Source organism: Grammomys surdaster, unplaced genomic scaffold, assembly GCF_004785775.1.
Source record: "Grammomys surdaster isolate TR1022 unplaced genomic scaffold, NIH_TR_1.0 62, whole genome shotgun sequence".
NCBI classification, from domain to species: Eukaryota; Metazoa; Chordata; class Mammalia; order Rodentia; family Muridae; genus Grammomys; species Grammomys surdaster.
Window position 1 is genome coordinate 20,955,008 of NW_021604564.1, and position 12,308 is coordinate 20,967,315.

General features: G+C 41.5%; 1 protein-coding gene across 3 annotated transcripts in view; it reads left to right on the forward strand.

Annotated features, from left to right (window-relative positions):
- Positions 1 to 7,485: 7,485 nt before the first annotated feature.
- The window catches only part of Kiaa1109 (KIAA1109 ortholog), a 189,899-nt gene continuing 185,076 nt past the window's right edge, over positions 7,486 to 12,308 (forward strand). For 2 of the 3 annotated variants that reach the window (XM_028763886.1, XM_028763876.1), the window contains exons 1-2: positions 7,600 to 7,728; positions 8,754 to 8,851. The gene's annotated coding sequence lies outside the window, so the exon portion shown is untranslated. Of the gene's footprint in view, positions 7,729 to 8,753; positions 8,852 to 12,308 lie in introns of all 3 variants that reach the window. The other variant, XM_028763894.1, reaches the window with a different exon arrangement.

Consider the following 12,308-nt stretch of genomic DNA (forward strand, 5'->3'; position numbering starts at 1 on the left):
TCCTTCCTTCCTTCCTTCCTTTCTTCCTTCCTTCCTTCTTTCATTTATTGAAACCGAATTTCATGTAGCCCATAAAGGCCTAAAATTTGCTATAAAACTCAAGATGGCCTCGAACTCCTGATTCTTCCACCTCCAACTGAAATAGAATTATAGACTTCATTAATTTTTTCCTTAATATCTACTGCAGTAGCCCATTTCTTCTGCTTAATGAAATCATTGACTTACTGCTTTTGAAGCAAGTTCTTTTATGTAATAAATTCAAATTTTCAAAATGAAGGCTTTTAAAATTACAACTTGTGGGTGCACCTATCTCCCACTGCTGGAAATCTCATGCCCAATCCTGTTTTACTGTTTCCGTCCTGTCACCACTTCCATTTTCCCATCCACACTAGTAAAGACAGGATATTGATTCTTGCAAGAGGCTTACCATAGGGAGATAAAAATGGATGCCCTTGAAGAAAGGATTGCATGTAACTAGTGTTCATCTACTTACCTCCTTTACTTTGATTTCAAGTCTATGACACTGAAATAGTGTCAGGGCTTCATGGGTCATTTTCATATCAGCAATGAAGGAGAAGCTGAGCACAATCAACCCTAAGGGAGATACAGTGCAGCCTGCCAGAGTCTCACATCTTCTCAAGGGAAGAGCTTGATGTTACTTTCTTAACCTTACATTTTATTTTTAGCTCCTATGTTTTGCAAAATCCTCAGTGTATGTGCATTTTTAAAATGTCTGTACATAGAGGTGGTTCTAAAAAAAATAAAACTAACTTAAAATATCATGCTGTTAGACTCAAATGTAACACAGTGGTAAACTGCACGCTTAGAAAGGAAAGACTTTGGATTTGATCACCAGAACTGCAAAACAACCCCACAGGCACTTTAATGAGAACAAAGGAACAAAAATGCTAAAGAATCTTATGTAAACAACACACACACACACACACACACACACACACACACACACACAATGTGTAACTTTCATTCAAAGTTTTCTCAAGTCGAATATTCCTTAACTCAAAAGCAAAGAACATTCAAGGTATTTCCAGAGCCAACAGTATACAGATTGATTTTTAGAATTTTACCAAAGTTTGTGTCTGATGCTAAGGGGACAATTAGATTATACAAACCAAGATGAATAATGTAAAAGTTTGCTTTGATTTTGAATAAATTATAGTTTCAGTAAAAATGGCAGTGGGTTGCTTATGATATTTGAATGACTGAGGCAATAATTTAATTATATGTTATTGCAGTGAGAGTTTATGGAAGTCAAATATGATTATTTTTAAAGAAAAGTTACACTAGAGAATTATATTCTTGTGTATAGAGATAAATAAGCACAGTATAATGTTTTCTTTTGATGAAGATATCAACATTTTGATTTAAGATGTTGATACTGCCAATGGGGTGCCATAAAAACTGCTGCAGAGAATTTTATCTATTGCTCAAATACGTAAGCTATAGTTTAATCACATCGTGTCCAACATTTGAAACAGTGGCAAAATTTTAGTTCTAGGATGCATTTATTAATTGAAATTATTTTTCTTGTGCCAATTTTATAGACTAGACAGTTGAACACCTTGTTTACTCCTTAGCATATTTTGATTCTGATGAGCAGAAATGAGGGAATATCAAGCCAGATTTATGCAATTTATAGTTTAGTTTTCACATTTATGATCTCGCCCAAAATAGAACCAATACTATGCATTTTTCTGTCTAGATAAGCTATCCTCTAAAGTTCTCATCTTCAAAATATCTATTTTGCCTAAGGGTTATACTTTGCCATGAATAAATCATTTTTCTGTTTCTCCTGTTTTATCATGTTGTTGATGAAAAGTTCAGCTTTCAGTTTTGACTGCAGTTTTTAGTTTTGATTTGGAGCATGGGTCCATGTTGAGGCCTTTTTCTCTCATGGATTTCTTGCCATAAATCTTTTCTGGTTTTCCTCTCATTTTCCTGGCCATTTAGTCCCCTCTCATTGACTTCTCAATCCCTTCATTCGTACTAGAGGGTAATAAGCACCATCTTTTTTTTTTTTTTTTCGAGACAGGGTTTGTCTGTGTAGCCCTGGCTGTCCTGGAACTCACTCTGTAGACCAGGCTGGCCTTGAACTCAGAAATCCACCTGCCTCTGCCTCCCAAGTGCTGGGAGTAAAGGCGTGCGCCGCCACCACTGCCCGGGTAATAAGCACCATCTTGAACTACCTTTTAAATTACAATCTGTCTCCTGCCCAGGTAATTCAACTCACTCCTTTATTTCTAGTTATCACTGAAATGCATGACCACCGAAAGGAAATGGCAACAAATAAATGAAAAGTTGTATTTTAATTTAGATATGTAGCGGATTGTGAGTGGATTAAATTCAGAGAGGAGCAAACTCTTCTGAACAAAGAAACCTGCCTCTTCTTCCATGGGAGAACAGTTTGTTACACAGCAGAGGAGCAAACAACCAGCCGAAAGCAGCATTTTGCTGGATAAGGAGAAGTCATAACCATAGGAGATGTCAACCATATCATTTCCCATTCAAAATACACATTTTTAGTACACACAAAGAACTGTGCAACCATCAGCACAGTTTAAATTTAGAACAGATTTGCCTTCTCTAAAAGAAACCCCCACACGTCTTCGGTGAATCCCCAACTGTCTTAGTTCCTTTTCCACAGCTGTGACACATGACCCAGGAACTAGTAGAAGAAATAGTTAAGTGGGAACTTTCAGTTGTAGAGGGTGAGTCTCTCTCTGACTGTCATGTTGGGGAGCCTGGCAGTAGGCATGGTACTAGAGTAGTAGAAGGGATCTTATATTCTTATACACAAGAAGGGGACAGATAGAGGGGAGAGTGGCGGGGACTAACTGGGAATAGTGTGGGATTTTGAAACCTCAAAGTCCACTCCCAGTGACTCACTTTCTCCAACAAAGCCATCTGTCTCAATCCTTCCCAATCAGTTCCACCCACTGGGGACCAGGCATTAAAACGTGTGCTTCTGGGAAGGGGTGGGGGAAAGATCATTCTTATTCAAACCACCACACTGACTCGTAAACCCTACTCTTTCCCCCCACCAGACCTAGAAAATTTACTAATTCACTTTCTATATCACTGAATTTTCTTATTTTAAATCAGTGGTTCTCAACCTTCCCAGTGCTACTTCATTACTGTAATTTTGCTGCTATGAATTGTAATGTAAATATCTGTTTTCTGATGGTCTTAGGCAACCCTCTGAAAGAGTCATTTGATCCCCCAAAGGGGTCACCACTCACAGGTTGAGAGCCATAGTCATACAAATGAAATTATGAAATATAAAGTCTTCATTGATCAGTTTCTTTCATTTATAATATTTTTCAACATTTACCCATGCTGTAGCAAGTATTAGTTTCATCTCTCTCTCTCAATCTCTCTCTCTCTTTCTCTCTCTCTCTGTCTCTCTCTCTCTGTCTCTCTCTCTGTCTCTCTCTCTGTCTCTCTCTGTCTCTCTGTCTCTCTCTGTCTCTGCCTGTCTGTCTGTCTGTCTCTGTGTGTGTGTGTGTGTGTGTGTGTGTGTGTATGGAGCCCAGGGGACAACTTTGAGGGGTATTCATCAATTGCTCTTCCCCTTGATTTTTAAGACTGAACCTGGAGCGCACCAATTTGTCCAGTCAGCCAACTAGCAAGCCCCAGGAATTCTCTGCCATGTCCCCATCTCCACCTTCCTAGTGGTGAGATTACAAGTGCTCTGCCATAACTAGCTTTTGAGATGTGGGATGGTAAGGTTGACATCTCCTATGGTTATGACTTCTCCTAATCCAGCAAGCACTTTACCATATCCTCTGCCTCAGTTCATGTGTTTTTGTTTCTGAGTACTATGCCACGGAATGGACAAGTGACATTTTCTTTATCAGATGAAGGACATTTGAGTTGTTTCATTTATTAGATCTGTATGGATAAATAATGCTACAGTGAATATTAATTTTGTGTGAACATATTTTCCGAATTCTCTTGGACACACCCTGAAGAGAGGAGTTGTTGGGTCAGCTCTGTGTTTAACATTATGGAGAAGTGTCAAACTGTTTTCCATGGTGGCTACATGGCTTTGCACTCTCATCAGCAATGTAAGAAAGTTCCAGTTTCTTCATATCTTCTCCAATACATATTTTTTCATAAATTTTTAAAGTTATGATTTATTGTTTCTAAAATTTGGTCTTGTCATGTTGTCCTGGCCAAGCTAAACAATACTCTTGCTTTAGGCTCCCAAGTAGTTGGGTTTACAGGCCTATACCACTATGCCCAGCTTGTTCTCTTCATTGTGGTCATTAGAGTGAGTGTGAAGAGACATTTGATTGACATATTGTATTTGTATTTCCCTGTCGATGAAAGATTTTGAGCATCTTTTCTTGTGCTTATTAATTTTTGTAGACTTCCTGAGAAATACATATTCAAATAGCTTGTATATATTTCATATATCATTTCAAGCTTTATTAGGTATAATATTCCCACCCACATTCCCACACCTCATCTTTTCCCTATTCTCTCTTCTCTTCCTTTCTTTAAAGAAATCTGTATAGTTTACAAACTGGTAGGTTTCTGTATGGCATTTTCATGAGTACTTAATTTTGATCTATCCCACTCTGGCACGGTGCCAGGTGCTTCTTTTGTTTGGATAGAGTGTGCTGGGGCAGAATCTCACACTATAGCAAAGCTCATCTGAAATTCACTTTGTAGCCCAGACTGACCTTGATCTCAGGACAATCCTCCTGCCTCAGCTCCCTGAGGCAGTACAAAACATTTCTGGTGGCATCTTTATGATCTTTGCTATTCAGTTTCTCACTGAAGTTTATGGGAAACTGACAGAGCCCCTGAGTCTCCAGAGAAGCAAATCATGTGAAAATCTTCCCTGTACAGTTAATAGTGTTGAAACTTACTTCTAATCAGTGGTCAGCCATAAATTAAAAGCTTGAAGGATGCTGAGCATGCTTATAGTCTTGGTCTTTTCCTTTTTGATGGACCCATGGTGGTCAAATTTTTCTACATAGTCACAAGGACCCAGATAGTGGTTGCTAGGTGTCTTAGTCAGGGTTTCTCTTGCTGTAATGAAACACCATGACCAAAAGTAACCTGGGGAGGAAAGGGTTTATTTCACTCACAGTTTCGTCAAACATCACATATTACCAAAAGCAGTGAGTGCAGGAACTCAAGCAGGGTAGGAACCTGGAGGCAGGAGCTGATGTAGAGGCCATGGAGGGGTGCTGCTTACTGGATTGCTTCCCATGGTGTGTTCAGCCAGCTTTCCTAAAGAACCCAGGACCATCTGCTCAGGGATAGCACCACCTAAAAGGGCTGGGCCCTCGCCCATCAATCACTATTAAGAAAATGACTTGCCTACAGCCAGATTTATATAGGCATTTTTATAATTAAGGTTCCCTACTCTCAGATGACTTGACCTTGTGTCAAGTTAACCTAAAACGATCCAGTGCACCAGGGATTAGGGAAAGCCCTGGAGAAGAGTGGGGGATGACCATAGAGAACAGCAGGAAGGAAATCTTTGTGTGACGTGCAATGATGGTTACATGAACTTAGACATGACAAAGTGGCACAGGGCCGTACACACATCATACCAGCGTAAGACATGCTTTCATATTGTACTATACTCATATAAGACAGACCTGTCAGAGGGAGTGGATAAGCAGCCGAGAGCATTCTGTATGACCATTGCAACTTCCTGTGAATCGGCTGTGATTTCAAAGTAAAAGGTTATAACACAAAACATCATTAGCTGTTTTTTGTCACATAAAATTCTTTTTGTTCTTTTTCACTTTTTGAGGTATGGTCTTTTGATGTAGCTCAGGCTGGCCCAGAACTTTTGCCATTGGTCTCAAACCCAGGATTTTCCTACCTCAGCCTTCAATGTGCTGGGACGCTATGCGTGCATTAGTTATGTTATCCTACCTCAGCCTTCAATGTGCTGGGACACTATGTGTGCATTAGTTATGTTCAGCTAGATTATATTTGCTGGGGGCAGGTTTTTTGTTTTGTTTTCTTTTTTTGACATCTCTACCTTGGCGACATGCCAGTGAAAAGTCAAAGTAGGAGAAAGGTTCGGTAACCAGGAAGTGTCCCTATGTAAATTTTCTGAGCCACAGGAACTTTCTCAGTTTAATCATCTTCACAAGGTTAGAGGCCATTGGAACAGAAATGCTCTACAATGAATAATTCATCTTGATGGTGTCATCTCTTTTACACCTGTAGCTCAGGGTGGCTTTTAGTCATGGGGATGAGAAGAAAGGAGAGACGTAAGTGTCCAGATTCTCCAGTTCCTCACTCACTGTAGAGGAAGTCTGAATGACACTTCTCTCCCTGCCATCCTAAGATCTTCCTTTAATCTGTGAAGCAATTTAGTTTCAGTTTAGTTTTCTGGGAACTGAATCATATCTCAGTCACTTCTAGTTCAAAGAACTTGTGCTAAGATTTTATTTATTTTTGTAGTCTTATATCTGGCTTCACATCTGTCTAAAAGTAGATGCTCCCACCCCCTTGTGGAAATGTTGAGTGACTTGAACTCTTAGAACCAGAGTCTAAGATATTACAGGTGGTGTAGAGAATGAACTGGAAGTCATGGTGCTTGGATTCAAATCCTGGCTCTCTAAATTGACAAAGTATTTCAACTTCCTGAGCCTTAGGTTTTCAATTTGTAATTGGGGAAAAGGGAGGGTAAGAATATTCTTTGTAGAACTTAAGGAAGATAAGGGAGTGGTGCATAAGCCCTGCTCAACAGTTTGATCTTGCTGTTTCCATTTCCAGTTGTCTTATAAGCACATTGTACTCTGCTCCGAGACATCTGAAATCTTTGATGCAGTCAAGACAGTTGAATGTTTTGCTTTACACAATTTGTGCATAAGAAACACTCTGGTTAAGTATCTATCCTATACATTTAATTTAGAAAGTTATTAGCCTTGCTAAATGGTATTCAGAGTGGTGAGCACAAACCATGTTCATTATTAGAAAAATAAAGTATTTGGTTGATTTACTATGTCAGTGTTTCACACATCAAATGCATCTTCTGTGAGATGCATGCCACAGCTACCTGACTGTTCTTTTCTGGCTTCCTTTTCCTATGTTGATTATACTGTCTACATTATCAGGACGATGTTAATCTCTCCACTTGGAATCTGGAACAAGGTAGATAAAACAAATCAACAGTGACCTCTGTCTCTCAAACTGGGATACACCCTGTGGACACGGCCCCGCCCCTCCGCTCAGGCCTTTTCTCTGGTCAAGCAAGATTCGCCCCTAGGCACAGGTTCCAACTTTAATCTTTAGTTTGGTCCTGAAGCTCAGGCCTTGCCCCTTGACCTAGGTCTCATCCCTAGGGCCTAAGCCCTGCAAGACCCAGGCTCCGCCCTTCGCCCAGGCCCCGCCCCCGGCTCAGGCGGCGCGTCTCCGTTCCAGCGAGGGGCGGGGCCAACTCGGTTCCTGGGCGGGGCCAGAGTGGCGTACCCTGAGGCGCTGGCGCCCTGACGTGGGACGCTGCCGGTTGACGCAGCAGCAGTGCCGCTGGCCTCCGCTCCTGCCCCAGCTCTGTTCCTCCGCCCCATGGGCGTCCGAGGCTGCGGGGCGGACCGGGACCTGCTGCAGGCTGAGGGTGTAGACATCAGCGGAGGTCCCGACTGGGGGCTGCCGCTCTGTCAGGTGAGAGGAGCTGGAGCGGCTGCGCGCGGTGATGCCTGGGAGGCGGTGAGGTGGGCAGCGTCTTTCCGGGTGAGTCTGGAAGGTTTGCAGGGTCGCGGCTCTGGCGCGGGCCTGGGATCGGAGGTCGGAGGTTAAGGTGGAGGCCTAGCAGGCCCTGACAGCCGGGTGCCAGGGTTGCGGGAGGGCGCGCGCGGACCTGGCATGGTGGGCAGGGCCGAGCGCCCGGGATGGCTCGACTCTCGTCCGGTAGGGCACACCTGAGTACACCTCTCCGGCCAGAGGAAGGTCCAGAACGGTTATATTCCATCCGGGGAATATTAGTTGTCTTCCTTCCTCGCCCCATTTGTTCTGGTGTTAACAGTGGGATGTCTGTTAAAGGGAACGAATTCTTGTAAATTTCCTCTGAGCAGTCATGGGTTCTGGAACTGAGAAAGTAGGTTTCAGGTGGTTTCGTGTTGCTGCTTTTATCCTGTGCGTGGAAATGTAGCAGATTTAGCTTGGCCAGTATAAAAGTGGATGAATTAATCAGAATATTTGACTTAACAGTGACTGCTATGTGCTATTTTAATATGCGCTCATATAGTTCGTAACAGTACTATTAGGTGAAGTCTTTCCTCACTTTGTAGCTGAGAACCTTGGAACAGAACTGTTTCAAACCTGACTTTCTCACTTTATAGCTCCTCAGTCAACATGCCACCCTATTGCCCATATGCCTTAAGAGTTTCCAAGGCGAGTGCTCTGTGTTAAAATGTGTGTGCCAGGTGCCCAGAGTAGAAAGGAAACGAAGGCACACCTCTTTCTAGAAAACACTCGGTGTCAGTAGAAAAACTCTTTCAAGGCTGCACTTTTAAGTGTGCCTTACACGTAGAACTTTACCATTAGCATCCTGACTCCTATGTTCCTTTTACATATAAAGTGTTTTTGAAATTATTTTAGTCTTATTTGAGGTCTAGGAGTTCTTGTTACAAAAGGATGTAATATTGGACCAATACTGAAGAGTTTCCTGGTGTGTTTAAATAATTTAATTTGAAAAGGCTACTTTACCAATAAAGTTAGGATAACTTTTATATTGGTTGATATGCTGCTCTTTTCAGACTTGTTAAGATGAAGCACTGCAGAAGGACCTTCAGAAGAGGAAAGATAAACAACATTGAAGATTAAAAACTAAGCAAAGTAAAACAAAAAACCTTGTGTAAGTATTCTTAACCTAAGATTTTTCTTTTTAAATCTAATTTCTTATTAAAGCCCAGATAGAGAAAAGTTAACTTTATGCTTCATTTGTGATTCAGTTCATCCGTGACCCACAGATCATTCCATTTACATCTTGGACTGCTGATACCTGATTGATAATTTGCTCAAGTGCTTAACTTTTGCATTGGCAGAAGAAAGCCCAGGGGATCATCACTAAGTGCCAGTATGCTTGTCTTTTGCTTACTCTGTTATCTGCTCATGTCTCGAAAAGGCTTAAAAAAGAATATTTATATGTCTGTGTATGTTTGTCATTGTTGTAGTAATTTGATTTTAAAGCACAGATAAAAGTCTCTGCAGCCAAGGCTTGCCTGGAGCTAGAGATCTTCCTGCCTCAGCTTCTTGGTACAGGCTTGCAACAGTTACCCAACTTGAAGTGTTTTCTTTCTTTTTTTTTTTTTTAGTTATGGGTTTTATAGAGCATAGTAAAAGACATGGATAAACATGATTAAAAGCAATTTAGTTCATTTAATAGATATTTATAGAGTACTATAAAGCAGACATCATTTTAAGCTTCTGGGAAAGATTGAAATTCTGGTAAAGAATGAAATAGTAGAAGAGAAAAGGCGCACTTTTGTTTCTCCTGATTCATTTGCTGTATGAAGTTTATTCAGTAGGTTCTTACATTAGCTTCCAGTTTCTCTTCATTGCTGTACAATGAGATGTAACTGAGCTGTATAGCCCTGGTTCCTGTGGATACTCTGTTGCCTCGGTCCATTACCGTATGCCAGAATATGCTCCTCCTAGTAAAGGCTGTATTAGTTTCCTTTCTAGTGCTGTGATAAGACACCATGACCAAGGCAAAGTAAAAGACAGTTTAGTTTGGCTTATGGTCCTAGAGGGTTAGCGTCTGTGATGGTGGAGCAAAGGCACGGTGGCAGATGGCTAGAGCAGCCGCCGAGAGCTTCCATCTTGACCCATAATCAGAAGGCAGAGTGCACGTTAAGAGTGGCACACCTACTCCAAGAGTACACCTCCTCATCTTTGCCAGACAGTTTCACCAACTGGGATTTCACATTTCACTCCCTGGCCCCCATCAATTGTGGCCATATCATAATGCATAATAATCTAATCCAACTTCAGAAATACCTTTTGGCCACAAACTGTTTAAAAACTCAAAGTTTTAAGTCTCTTCTGGGACTCAAAGCAATCTCTCAATTGAAAGCCTATGTAAAATCAAAAAGCAAATATTTCCAATATACAATGGCTTAGAATATGGATTCCAATTTTAAGGGGGAAAGAATAGGCTATAGTAAGGAAATGCTGGCCCAAAAGAAATACTGAAACCCAATAGGGAAAACCCCAAATCCTGAGCACCATGTCTGATGTCAAAGGGCTTAGATGGTTCTTTCCTTCCTGCTTTTCTGCCTGCCACACACACACCTCATTCTTGGGCTGATTCCATTTCCTGTGTTCAGTTCTCTCTGGCAGAGACCCATTACTCTGGCATCTCTAAAATCTTGAGATCTCCTACACAACTCTGGCCTAATTTACAGAGCTTCATGCAATGGCCTCTTAGGGTGTCTGTGCAGGGACTTCCCTGTCAGATGCCTGCCATCAGTGGCTTTTCTTAACCACTGAGGAAGTTTCTACAATCCCTTTATTCTTTTGTCCTTGATGACTCCACATTCTGCTGCTCACTTGGGATGGAGTCTGGCTTCACATTTACTCCAGCTATAATTTTTTGTCTTTCACAACTCGGAGGCTTTGTTGACTGAGGCCTGACCTTAGTGTACTTCCCTTTATTCCAGTACTTGATCTCTGTATCTCTTTTAGAACAAGCCTCGGTTCCAACACTGAATTTCCTGCTGCACTTTTTTCCCCTCATGTTGTACATTTTGTGTTTCTATTTGCCCTACTTGCTTCTTTTCAGAGGAATTACTAATAACTATGTGACAGAGTCAATATTGGGCTGTTTTGAACTCTTCTCTGCCAAAGAAATCAGTCTGTTACTTTTCAACCAAGTCTCAGGCAAAGTTTTAGGACAAGGTTTAAAGGCAGCCACATTATGTATGTATGTTTGCATGCATGCATGCATGTATGTATGTATGTATGTATGTATGTGTGTATGTGCCAAAATTTCATGAAAGTAGTCTGAGATGAGTTGCTAATATTTTTCCCCTCTAAAACCTTTTGAGCTGGGCCTCCATAATCCACATTTCTCTCAGTACTTCTGTCTTCTTTTTATGCTCCTACTTAGAAAGTAGGAACTTAAGCTTTGCTCACAGCATCCAACTGGTTTTCTCATCCAAAGTCCTGAAGTCTTCCACATTTCCCCAAAACAGCAGCAGCAGCAACAACAACAACAACAACAAAAATGGCATGGTCATGCTTGTCACAGCAATAGCTCATTTCCTGAGACCAGCTGCTATATTGTTTTTTTTTCCTATTGCTATAATAAAGACATCATGACCAAGGCAACTTATAAAAGGAAGACTTTAATTGGCTTATGGATCTAGAGGGTTAGTTCGGGTGGTTAGTATGATGACAGAGCAGAGGCATGAGAACAGATGGCTGGAACAGCAGCTGAGAGCTCACAGACCCACAAGCGGGAGGCAGAGAGGGACACACTGGCAGTGATGAGGTTTTTTTTTTTTTGAAATGACAAAGCTCTTCCCCAATGACACACCTCCTCCAACAAAGCCATACCTCCCAAGTCTCTCCCTTACAACTCCACCAACTGGGGACCAGGTCGTTAAACGTATGAGCCTATGGAGGTCATTCTCATTCAGAATATTGCAAAGGTCTTTACTAGCTCAAGATGTGTGTTTAACATTGGATTTTTGTCTGATGGTTTTTCTTAGACGTTTGGCATTAATCTTCTATTGAGGAGAATGCTGGTAGATACTGATCCTGCAGACTTATGCCTTTGCAGCTTCAACGCCCTCTTTCTTCATTCCTTTGATAAGAATAATGAGTTGCTATAGTGGTAGATAGTGGTGATTTTTGATGAGGATTTTATGTTCTTTTGTGGATGGGTCACTACTTCTTGGATTTGATTAGAAAAAAAGTATTTTATGTGAAGCTTTGAATTATTGTCAGTAGTAGACCCTGTCTCCTTGAGTATATAATCATCTGACATCTCTAAGACGATAAAAGCTTAAATAGGTATATGCCATTTTGTCAGGCCATGAAAGGAGCCTGGTTCTTGGTTGGGCATAGGCCTGGAACCCCGACCCTGATGGGGAAACAGCAGGTGTTCGGCCACACCCCCAGAACCCAGGCTCCTGTGAGGCCAAGATCTCCATTTGATCTGTGCCTTGCAGTCACTTAGGGCTACAGGTAGAGGGCGTGACTACAGGCTTCAGCCTCAAGAGATTTCCATATTAATGAGCTACCTAAAGGCCAGAGGGCGTAGCTAATTAAGTTATTTCTTTTCCCATTCCCTCCTCTTTTCCCCC